Raw genomic sequence first — 12,528 nt, 5'->3', positions numbered from 1 at the left:
AATAGTTTATTAGATATAAACATTTCTGCACAAGGGCAGAAAAGGTAATAAGACAATACTTATCAGTGAATTCAAAATCTGTACATGTAACAAACATTCATACAGGTATTCATGAGACAAACACTAGCTGAAAAGGAAAGCAAGTCTCATGACTGGCATGCTAAACATCATGCACCATATTTATTTAGGAAAAATTAAATGTCTCCTATCTGTCGCTGACTACTATGATTTTAGTTTAGAATTTTTTGACTTTATGCTGTTTATCACAGGTTTATTTGGTACTACTGTTTCCTGCATTTTGAAAACTTCTCTTAAACTGAAAAGAAGTAGCAATACATACTTATAGCATAAGCAAGTAAACTGAAAAGAAGTAGCAATACATACTTATAGCATAAGCAAGGAAAAGGGAAAACAAGGCAGTGAGAAAGCACACAAAATGGCACCGAGAGACAAATCAATTCAAATGATGAACTATTGACATTTACAACATGTAGCAACCGGATACATAGGCTTTACAACTTTAAAAACAAAAGTGCCTTATGAAGTTTTCTAGAATTGGACTGTTAATAATTATTATAATTGGAGATGTCTAAGTATGTAACACTGACTGGAAGTTGACCTTTTCTATGTTTATGTAAATGTGTTGACTACCTGACACAAATGCTAAATATAGTGAGAGATATTAACAATGCTACAAACGCTGAATTATTCTTTGGATGGCCTTGCCTTTAGTGAGCTATGCCAACTAGAATGCTGTTTAGAATGAAGCAATACAGTTCAGATTTATTTGGAGGTATTTTAGTCTTGATATGTCTTCACATATTTTCCTGAAAAAATAGCACATTATACCAAGGATGGCACACTTCTGAATTTTATCTGAAAAACAAAATAATAGCTAAAAATGTTAGCGTAGTTAATCACATTTTATAACAGCGTTATTGTAAGGTTTGTACTATGAAAGATGCATGCCTTTGGTCCTGAAAATATTTTTAGGACAGGAAACTTAAAAAGAAATAAAATGTTTTGTCCAATAAATAGTTTGCACATTAGTACTCTATACTTGTTGGAATTCTTTAACAATTAACGAAAATGATAACTTGAAAAGATATGCTTGGAGGGACTAAGTCATTTAGTTTTCTCCTTGCAATTAGGGTGGCTCTGGGAAATAATCTTTGAATATTTTTGGCTTTTCTTACAATGCTGTAAAATAAAAACAAGTCCGTTGTCTCATAAGCATGTAAACTGTTAACATTTACTGTTTAGCATAGCAGTTTTGTATTTTGCAAAGTGTGTTCCTGTTAGGAAATTCCTGTGACAGTTTAGGAGAGGAACTTATAACCTTATATTAAAAGGGGTTCAACATTTCCCAACCATGCTGCTGATTTTGCCTGTATTTTCTGGAATAGCTGATAAACACAAGTGCAGTTAGATCATTACTATCAGCAGTGATTAACATGATTATACTGGGCAGCTGTAGCTTCTAGTCTCTCCAAAGGTATTGTAGCACCTGCTATGAATTAAAAATTACAGCCTGTCAAGTGAAAGCACGTTGTCATTGTTTGCATTTGCAGTGAATTCTGTATTTAGCATTAATGCTGTTAGCTTGGTGCATTTCTCATGAAAGTAAAGGAATACAGTACAAGAAGGTGTTACCAGAAGAAACTTCTGAAGCAAAAGCCATTTCATCTAATTCCTGTTAATCTGTAGGTTGGAGAAGCGGACCCAAGAAGGGACTTTTTGGTAAATTTTCACTTGATGGTTATGGTGCTACTACACATGTCTGTTCTTTGTGGACTATTTTTATGTTTTTGATTCTAAATTGAGTCAACTTTAATTTGAACTGCTAAATATAAGTCACAGGAGTAAGAAAATAATTTAATTTCATTATAGGTGAAATGGGAAACAAACAATGTGACCCTTGAGATGAGCTATTATCAAGTGTGGTAACACTCTGAAATAAAATTAGGCAAGTGGATGACAGAATGGGACACCTTCACAAGGGAAGCTTCACACTATAAATTGAAAGTAAATTTCTGGATTTTAATTAGGTACATAAATCATGGTTAGAAACTGCAAATCTGGTCACTGTAATTCCTTTTCTTGAGCATTTTATATTACAATTCAGCTTGGATGTAGCACCAAGAGTTTCATACAATCATAGCTCTCAAGTGTACCTCATTACGAGGAATGTACCTCATTCGGGGTCTTAAAAAGTTAATGTTCCTCAAACTTCCACATTGAAGGGGTACGTCAGATACATTCAGTATAAGGAATTTTTAACTGCTAGCCATGGGTAAATAGAAATTAAATATATTAATTCATTAAAATATCTTTTTTATAAGTAAAATCAGCATATTTTAGCCATCATATGACCTTCCTAGTTGAAGTTGTTAGTAAGCAGTTAGTAAGTGCTCCATATTTTTCCCATTTGTCACACATTATGAGAGCTAGTGTTCTTCATTTTGGAGAAGGGAGGTTGAGAGCTATGCATATAGTAAAAGGGAGATGTTGCATATGTGAAGTGTAACGCTACAGATGGGAAACAAATGGAACATATAACTGTAACACTACAGATGAGAAACAAACAGGGAACACTAATAACTGCAACACTACAGATGAGAAACAAACAAGGAACACTAATAACTGTAACACTACAGATGGGAAACAAATAAGGAACACTAATAACTGCAACACTACAGATGAGAAACAAATGGGGAACACTAATAACTGTAACACTACAGATGAGAAACAAACAGGGAAAGTTAATAGCTGTAACAATATAGATGGGAAGCAACAGACAGAAACCTAATAACTGTAACACTACAGATGGGAAACAACAAACAGAGAAAACTAATAACTGTAACACTACAGATGAGAATGAGTTAACCACATATGCTGAGCTCTTGGATTATGTAGCCCAGGTGAGTATGACCCTAGCCCTGAGCAGCATCCTACCATCAACCAGAATGATCCCACAGTACAAGCAGAAAATGATTGATTTCAACAATTGGATAAGTTTCTGGTGTCATTCTAAGGGGATCCAGTATCTGTCTGCCTGGGATGACATGATTGACAGACCTCAATGCTTTGCTAGAGATGTCCTGCATCTGTCACTCCTGGACTTCCAGATACTGCCCAAGGCTCTTTCTTGCCACCCCTATAGTGCCTTTTTTAGGTGGTGTTCCAAAGACCAAATTGCCACCATAACAGTTACAAACAAATGCAATCTCAGGGGGATGCTGCTCAATGCTAGAAGTCTAAATCTCAAAATGCACTCGCTCAAAGCACTTTTTAAAATGGAGAACATTGACATTTGTGCTGTAACAGAGACCTGGTTCAAGGCAGCAGAATGCACCCCTGCACTACCAGGCTATAACTCATTCCAAACCTTTCGGCCCCAGAAGATGGACCGAAGCTCCAAAGGAAGTGGTGTTTCCATATTCATAAAGGATGCGCACACCTCCAGACTGGTAGCCCGACATAATGCATCAGAGATACTTCAGGTGCAGCTAACACTGGGTAAGATAGCAATTCAGGTCGTAGACTGCTATAGGTCCCCAACCATGTCCCAAGACTCACACTCCACATTCTTAGGGGAGAATATTAGGGTCCAACCTAACACTCTCCTACTGGGCGACTTCAACTGCCCCTCCATTAACTGGTAAAACTACTCATGTACTAATACACTCGCCCAATGTTTCCTGAAATTCATTAATTCCAATGTCCTGGGCCAGCTCATTCTTACCCCCACTAGAGGTAGCAACATCCTTGATCTGGACATTACTAATATGGGTGACCGTTCCTCTACACCAATAGTCAACTCCTCCCTGGTTAGATCTGACCACAAACTAATCACTTTGGAAATCCACAACCCCCCCCCCCCACAAAGGTAACCACCATGAAAAACTTCTCCAAAGCTAACTTTGGGCTCCTAAAAACAGAGGTGGCTAACTTCATGGCACGCATGCAAATGGAAAATAGTTGCATGACCGCCGAATCATACACCAATGCACTGTACGAACATGTACACAAATGCATGGATCTCGCCATACCCAGTAGAACCAAGATGCTCTCCTCCAAAAAAAGGAAGCCAATCTGATGGTTGCCTGCCATAAACAAACTCTACAACAGAAGGAGGAAACTGATGCAGAATAAGGTGAAGTCCCAAGACTGGAAAAACTCCCTTATCAGCCTCAACAAAAAGTTGAGATCCCTCATGAAATCCTCTAAAGCTAACTATGAGAACAGAATTGCAGCAGATAGTAAAGACAACCACAAGGCCTTCTATAGTTATGTAAAGAATCTCCACGGCAATACCCAGATTTGCTCTGAGCTACTGCACAATGGTACCTCCTATACCGAGCCAACAGATATTGCCAATATACTGGCCGACAGATGCAGTGCCAACTTTACCCCCCCCCCCCAAAGGACCAATCACAATACCAGTAGATTGCCAGGCACCCGGTATTCCTGCTGCACAGGTTAAAACAGCACTGTCCAAGGCCAAAAATACAGCTTCTATGCGACCTGACAATATCCCTGGCTGTGTTCTACATGAACTACAGAGTGAAATGGCACCTCACCTGTGTTCCCTGTTCAATCACAGCCTCACCTCAGGCTTTGTCCCTACCGAATGGTGCACTGCTACAGTCATCCCTCTCTGCAAAGGAGGAGCGACTACAGACCCTGGGAACTATCGTCTCATTAGCCTGACGAGTCTGATATGCAAAGCTATGGAACGCATCATCATGGACCTAATAAACAAGGATATAGGGAATCTCCAAACTCTGGATCCCACACAGTTTGGTTTTGTGAAGGGTAGATCATGCCAGTTCAACTTGGTCGACTTCTTTGAGTCAGTCACCAGACCTGTGGATGAAGGCAAGGTGGTTCATACAGCTACCTTGATCTGGCCAAGGCCTTTGATACCATTCCCTACTCAGGAATCATAGAAAAATTCACTAAGCTAGGCATTGACCCCTATATCACTAGGTGGGTTGCAAACTGGTTCACAGATAGAACCCACAGTATGAAAGCAGCTGACTCCAAGTCAGACTGTCGACCAGTCATGAGTGGAGTCCCAAAGGGTTCGGTCCTGGGTCCTCTCCTGTTTGGTATCTACTTCTCTGAAGTCCAGGCCAACACAAAGGGACACTGGCTGACAAAGTTCTCAGACAATTGCAAGTTGGGAGCTATTATGTACTCCCCAAGTGATGTTGGCATCCTACAGAAAGGCCTCACTGAGACCAATGACTGGTGTCAGAACCATGGCCTTAAGCTCAATGCTAAAAAAAGTGTCATCATCCCCTTTGGGAAAAACCCGGTTCCCATGAATTACCACATCAATGGTAGTCAACTGAACACAGAAGGTATTGTAAGAGATCTGGGCACACAGGTTGACAGCAACCTCTCTTTTGACAACCACATTACCACTGTGGTCAGAAAGTCCTTCTATGTGGCACATCTCATTACTAAGGGTTTTGCATCCAGGAAGAAAGAGGTCATTGTCTCCCTCTACTCTTCCCTCATTAGGCCAGTCATCGAGTACAATGCCCAATTTGGCATGTACCTCACTAGACACCTGCAACTACTGGAGAGGCCGCAAAAGTACCTCACAAATAGGATCCTAGGCCTTAAACACTTGTCCTATATGGACAGACTCAAAAATAACTATTCTCTGTCTCATATTGCTTACTTAGAGGTGATCTCTGCTTGACTTACAAAGCTATGCCTGACCCAGCTCTGTTAGAAATGCTACATCTAAAGAAATCCCAATCCCTCTGTACCACATGCTCCAGAGACCTCGACGTCATTACCACAATTAACAGAACGTGCTGGAGAGGCAGGTTCATAACCCAGAGACTGCCCATGCTATGGAATAGACTTCCCATATATGTCAAACAGAGCACCTCACTGGCCCTCTTCAAGAGAAATCTTGATGAGTGGATGGGAAATAGAAAATTTACCTCGGAGATCACTCCAGTGGCTCTCCTCAACAGGGGCACTGGGAACAAAGGTTGGGTGGCATGATGCCTGGATAATCCTATGGGCTAGACTTGTAAAGGCTCCTGGGCCATTAACCTAGTACACACCTATGAACCTATGAACCTATGCTGGTCTTGGAGACAGTGTTAAATTCTACCATATAAAGTATAATAGTACTGAGATAATCACAGAATATATAGACACATTTTGAGTATGGGAAAACGGTAGCTTCATTTTAAATGACCTTCTGCTGCATGACCCATTACGTACAATATTAAACACAATTAAGGTATAATTTTTAACATGGACAGCCTTATCATTAAGGTGCTTTTATGGCAATCAAGTTACTGAACTGCAGACAGTATCTGACAAAAAGTTGACACATTTGGTCATCAGGCTGCAGAGGAGATGAGGAACTGTGGAAACATATATGAACTTAGCACGACAACTGATGCAGGAAAAATATGATTGCTTTGATGAACTACAGTTCTCTTTACATTACAGAGTGAAGAACACATGCAGTGATGTGTTTGTTGGTCTTATCAGGATACCACATGCTACATATTCTTCAGACATGAGTCCCTACCATTGGATTGAGTAGTCACTTATTAAAATAAGAAGCAACAATTAGATGAGGATATTACTCAATGAATATAGTTTCAGCTGAAGGTGGAATGCTCAAAATACACTGAAGACTGAAAAAGATTTTAGACTATATTCAAAAATGGATGCCTCAGAAGTTCACTTCAGTATTAACTGAAAACTGGTTGTCTAATCCCTGTAAATTAATTCACATTTCTGTAATGAGTAAACCCTACATATAAATGCATGTTTGTTAAGCATGTTTTTATATTCAGTTACTGTTCTTGTGTATTCTGCATTTTAAGTTGTTCCACTCAGGCATAGCTCATTCTTTGAAATACTTCCTTATGTCTACCCTGTAGCTACATGTTTTGCTTCCATGTTTACATATGTACGTGTGTACGTGCATGCATGCGTCTGTATGTCTGTGTGTCTCTTGTTTTGAAAAATGATAGCCACTTGAAGTCTACCAATATATCTGAGGCATTTTTTCTGCTTCTTTATTCATTAATATATATATATATATATATATATATATATCCCTATAAATGCACTTTATAAACACAAATGTGAACATGCTTCGGCACATTTTATTTTTGTTGGAATACACTTGTTTAGAGGTAGAACTTTGCCAGATTTATGTAAACATCAAATATTAGATCGTAAGGAAAGGTTATGGATAATCAATTTGGGTGAAATGTACAAGGTGGGACTTAATGGATATTGATAAAGGGGGGGGGTTGTTTGAGGTTTGAGTTAGTTTTTCATAATATATTTTTCTTTAGTAATATTTTTAGTTATTTATTAATTTGGTTAGTACAATTAATAGTGAAACTTGATAGGTGGTACTGTTAATGTGCTTAGGTTGTATGGGGTAGATATTCATAACTGATTTTTATTTATTTATTTATTTGACATTTGTTAATCAGGTTTGTCTGATTGGGTGGAAACCCCTTTTCAATGGAGACCCGAGGAGAAAAGCTCCACAAAACAGTTACATAAAATTCGAATGTATACACGAATACAAAAATTATACAATAACAAAGTATACTATTTATTCGTATCTTTGCATTTGTGAAAATGTGGCCTTAAATAGAATATTATTACTATTTAATATTGTTAAGAAGAACGTTTGTACAGCTATTGGTTTACATTTGTAGTATTTAAGGGCGAACGGATACATTTTTTTCCATTGAACTGATGATGCCAGATGGCGAAACTGGACTGCTTGGTTCGATCATCACTTCCTGAGTTGATTGAAATGAAGAAGTAAATGGTACTTGGTTTACTAAATGCTGTGCTCATTATTTACTCATTTTGGATGATTTATTGATTTAGAAGTATGGTGGATCTATTTGTTATTCACCATTAGTGTGCTGGACTTTGGTTGGTATATATATATATATATATATATATATATATATATATATATATATATATATATATATATATATATATATATATATATATATATATATATATATATATGTATATATTAAGATTTTATAGCATCTCTTTATCTGCCTTCTAATAAAGTCAGTGTACCATTTTTGTTGTATCTTCTAAACTATGTCTATCCATGCTATAACCTTAGAATGGTGAAGTTGGTCTCCACAACTGCATTCAACAATCTTGATGGAGTCTAAACAATTATTTTTAAAGACCGGTGATAACTTTTATTTTATTTGCTATGATGGCCTAGTAATACAGTCTGTACACTGCTTTCCAGAACTGTGTCTGTTCATTTTATACCTTGGAATAATGAGGTATGTCTACACAACTGCATCTTATGTATCAGTGCTGTTGTGTTTAATGTGTTTTAACAACCTAAAACCAAACAGTTTACTATTGAAATTTTAAATCAGCTTTGGTCGACCATTTAAAATGTTGACCCGAAATGCTGAATTCAAAATTCTGAAAAGTAAACCACAGCGAAAATGAATACATGGACCACTGTGGTTTGATGTATTCAACAGAGCAGGAGGTAACATCACTCAACTCCTGCTATGCGCATTAATGTACCATTAAACTCTACAGTCAACAGTACGTTAATTCTGCTATTTTGTAGGGGAGGCTACGCCCCCTATACATCCTGCACATTAAATATAATAACTCTGAGATCGCACTACAATGAGTAAATGGGCTAATTTCCTGTTACTCTCTGAAGCGCAAACTCCCTGCAGAATGTCAAACCCAAATTATCAACCTACCCATTTGTCATAGTGTAGTCGATCTATTTTGGGTCAATATACTGCTGAGTTGGAAACTTCAGGTCAACCACATGGCAGTCAACTGATGCAGTTTCCAAGTTTTGATAGTAAACCAAGCAAATATTTCCTTTCCGTCCTCCTACAATATCATTTGTAGGAAATAAAAGGACCATCCCATGAAATGACCCATGTAGCATCCCATTTATCACCTTCCTTTCATTTAAGTGGGCTCCATTTGCTATGGCCACATCTGTCTTATTGTTTAGCCAGTATTTTTTCTCATGCTAGTAGCACCCTGGGATCCAATCCATGTCTTTGTAGTCTGTTCCCTAAATTTTTGAATTACATCATGAGACTTGCCTTACTTAACTAACATTTACATAAGCCATATCTGCTTATATCTATATCTATAGCTATATCTGTGTGTGTGTGTGTGTGTGTGTGTGTGTGTGTGTGTGTATATATATATATATATATATATATATATATATATATATATATTTATATATATATATATATACATATATATACACACACACACACACACACACACACACACACACACACACACACACACAGATCCTTTTAAGATGCAAATGCATAACATTACACAACTGAGGCAATAGTATGATGTTAGCAATATGACAATGTGCAATGCATTGAATATTAAGAATCTGAGAAATTGTTTAGCTTTGATTATTTGCAAAGTGCACAAATACACAACTTGGGGGTAATAGTATGATGCTGACAATATGCTTATGTACAGTACAATTAATATTATGTATTTGAGCAATTGTATAGTTTTGTGCAATTAAGTACACAAATGCAGAATATGGTGTTGCTATTTAGAGTAATAGTTTGTGATTTACAAACACGGCACACAGAGTAAAGTCAGAATGTAAACTCTTTAAATTTAAGCTTTGTCTTCTTGTAGTTACAGTACTTAATAATAGGACATTAATTCGTTAATTCCTTACTCTGGTATTATTTTTACTCGATTTTCAAAGCTTGGTATGATTTTGTTAGTTTAGTATAGTTTATACTGATTCATTTATGACAGCATACTTTAAAAAAGTAGTAAACCTTTTAAAATATTGATAGCATTTTGTGAGAATCAAATGAAACTCATAAGATGGTGGTTTAATAGCTATAGTCCCCTTTCCTGCCTGTATTCGTGATTAGTAGAAGAAAGATGCTTCAGCCTATGTCCATAATATAGTTAAATTATTTTTTTCAAATGCTTTTTATAAATTTAACAATAGTAATATGTATGAGAAAATAAAACATTTCAAAACCTTTTTTTCCAACCTAAAGAAATATGAATAGAAAACCTATGTAATATATTTATATTCCAAAAATGTTCAGATATTTGTCTTTGGTAAAGAAATCTTTACACAAACATTTACTCATACATAACCATCTATATGTGATCTTAACCTTGTATAACTGACTTAAGTAACTAAAGCTGGGAGAAATGAAAGAAAATATAAAAACATTTCCCAATTTCAAAGCATTATTTTTCAAACCAATGAATTTAATAACAATATGCATTAAATAAGAAGCTTATGTAGACAGGCAACTTAAAGTATTATTGTTGTACTTGGAATCTGAAGCTACAAACAGACTTGCAGCTATGAGATTATTTGTATGATTTCTCTCAGAATTTGCTATATTTTAATTGAATTATTTTAAATTTTGGGAGATGTTTACATGATTTAATATTATGGAAGGCTGTTTTTTTTTAAAACATCCCAGAATGGATTGTTTTGATTTAGCATGCTAGAAGTGATACAAATTTGACCAACATAATGAAGTAATATATACAAACATATTAAATATCATTAGAGACTATTTGGATGAAGAACTGTTTTGGTTTACTTAGCATACCATAGCTATAATATGTCTTAGGACTGAAAATTCTCCTTGGTATACATTTTAACTATTGTGACATTTCTTTGGAAACACTGGTTGAAATATTTTCTCGGGTATAATTAACAGTGATGCCCCAATATCATTGTCATACTTTAAGATGTACCAGTAGACCTTTTCTAAATTCTTTATAGACAGTCATTTCATGAGATTAAAGGGATGATGCTTCCAATTAGATATTAAAATGTTACTTTTCACCATTGAAGAGGTGAATGGATGGTCAGATAAGTGAGATCTGGATTTGTTTTGGCTGTGTAGGTAGTACGGCATAAGATTTGGTTTTAAACTTGCTACTAAAGAAAAACAACAGTAGCTTTTGTTTCAGTAGTCTGAATGCTAGAGTAGAGAGTAAAAGTGTAGATATAGCTGTTACAGGTTACTAATTTGTTTTGTGAAGAGCAGTGCAATGATGTTCATGCTAAGGTGAAAAATCAAAAAAAAAATCAGTATGTACTGTGTGTGATTTTATTTTGAATGCTAAATGTGTTTTGAGATGAGTCATACCCTGACTACCAAATAAGGAATTTTTTTGGAATTAGCATGACCTGCCTGGATCAGCTGAGCATATTTGGTCCATACGCACTAATATACTTTTCTTTGCACACCTTTGAACAAAGTAATAATGGATTTGTAACAAGTATACTCAGCAAAATAGCACAGGCCAATTATAAGTTAGAGAACTACTGACTTTCTTCCTGAGAATTTCATATACTTCGTGAATCTCAAGACTTGTTTGAAAATACTCCAAGTCCACTCGAGTCTCTGTTGAGTAGAGATGCTGCTACATGAAAAAAAAGTTGTAGGAACAGAAATACTAGTGATTATCTTATATTGTAACAGATATGTTTTTGTACTTCTGTTGTTAGTTCATCCAATGCTAAAGTGTCAGCTTCCAGCTCTAAGTTACTGCCAAAGTGTTTTAGAAGAAAACATTTAAATCACTAAAGAACTTATCAAAGAAGAAGTTTTATTTTCAGCATTAGCTTTCTTTTTTTGATCAAGTAGGTTTGGAGTTTATTAATATTTTCATGAAGCAAAATGACAAAATAAATAAATAAAATAAATAAATGGATAGACTACAGCAAGAAATTTTAAAATTCATTGCTATCAATGTACAGAGAGATTTCAGGTTGCAAGCACATAGCTATGGCCTCATATTGCAACATGAACAGCTATTAATATCTAAATGTCACAAAGCCGAAACATGACTATACTGGCAAGGCTTGTTTTAGCAAAAGCAAAGCAGAAATAATTTCCAGCAAAGAAGCATACAAGTTCAGATTGATAGAGTGGGTCAAAATACAACAAAATCATATGATTTTTAGATCAATAGACTCATCACCCCTTTCCACAGAGGTTTTTCAGTTTGCTCAGAGGAAACAGACCGACCTTCAAATAAGTCCACACAGAAAACAGAACTGGTCAGTGACAAACATCCAACAGGGGCCTTTTATGTTTCCAAGGAGAGGGAAGTTAAAGTGTTAAGTGTATACTACAGAGTTATATTTTATCTTTTAATGTTCACAGCTCAAGTAAAAACACTCAGTCTAATGAGCATTTAGCTGTCCTTTCAAAAGTTTGAATTTTGTTCCAATGGGGAACTCCAGTTAACAAAGACACTAGTAAAATTGAAGGTGTACTCCACAAATCTCAATTTGTCATATATTTAAACAACAACTGATGAGTGGGTGTGGGTATATAGGTTCATAGGTTCATAAATGTGTACTAGGCTAATGGCCCCGGAGCCTTTACAAGCCTAGCTCATAGGATTACCCTGGCATCGTGCCACCCAACCTTAGTTCTTAGTGCCTCTGTTGAGTAG

This window comes from Protopterus annectens, chromosome 2.part1 (assembly GCF_019279795.1).
Source record: "Protopterus annectens isolate FY-2018-M chromosome 2.part1, PAN1.0, whole genome shotgun sequence".
Classification (NCBI taxonomy): domain Eukaryota; kingdom Metazoa; phylum Chordata; order Ceratodontiformes; family Protopteridae; genus Protopterus; species Protopterus annectens.
Note: the sequence above shows the minus strand (reverse complement) of the source record.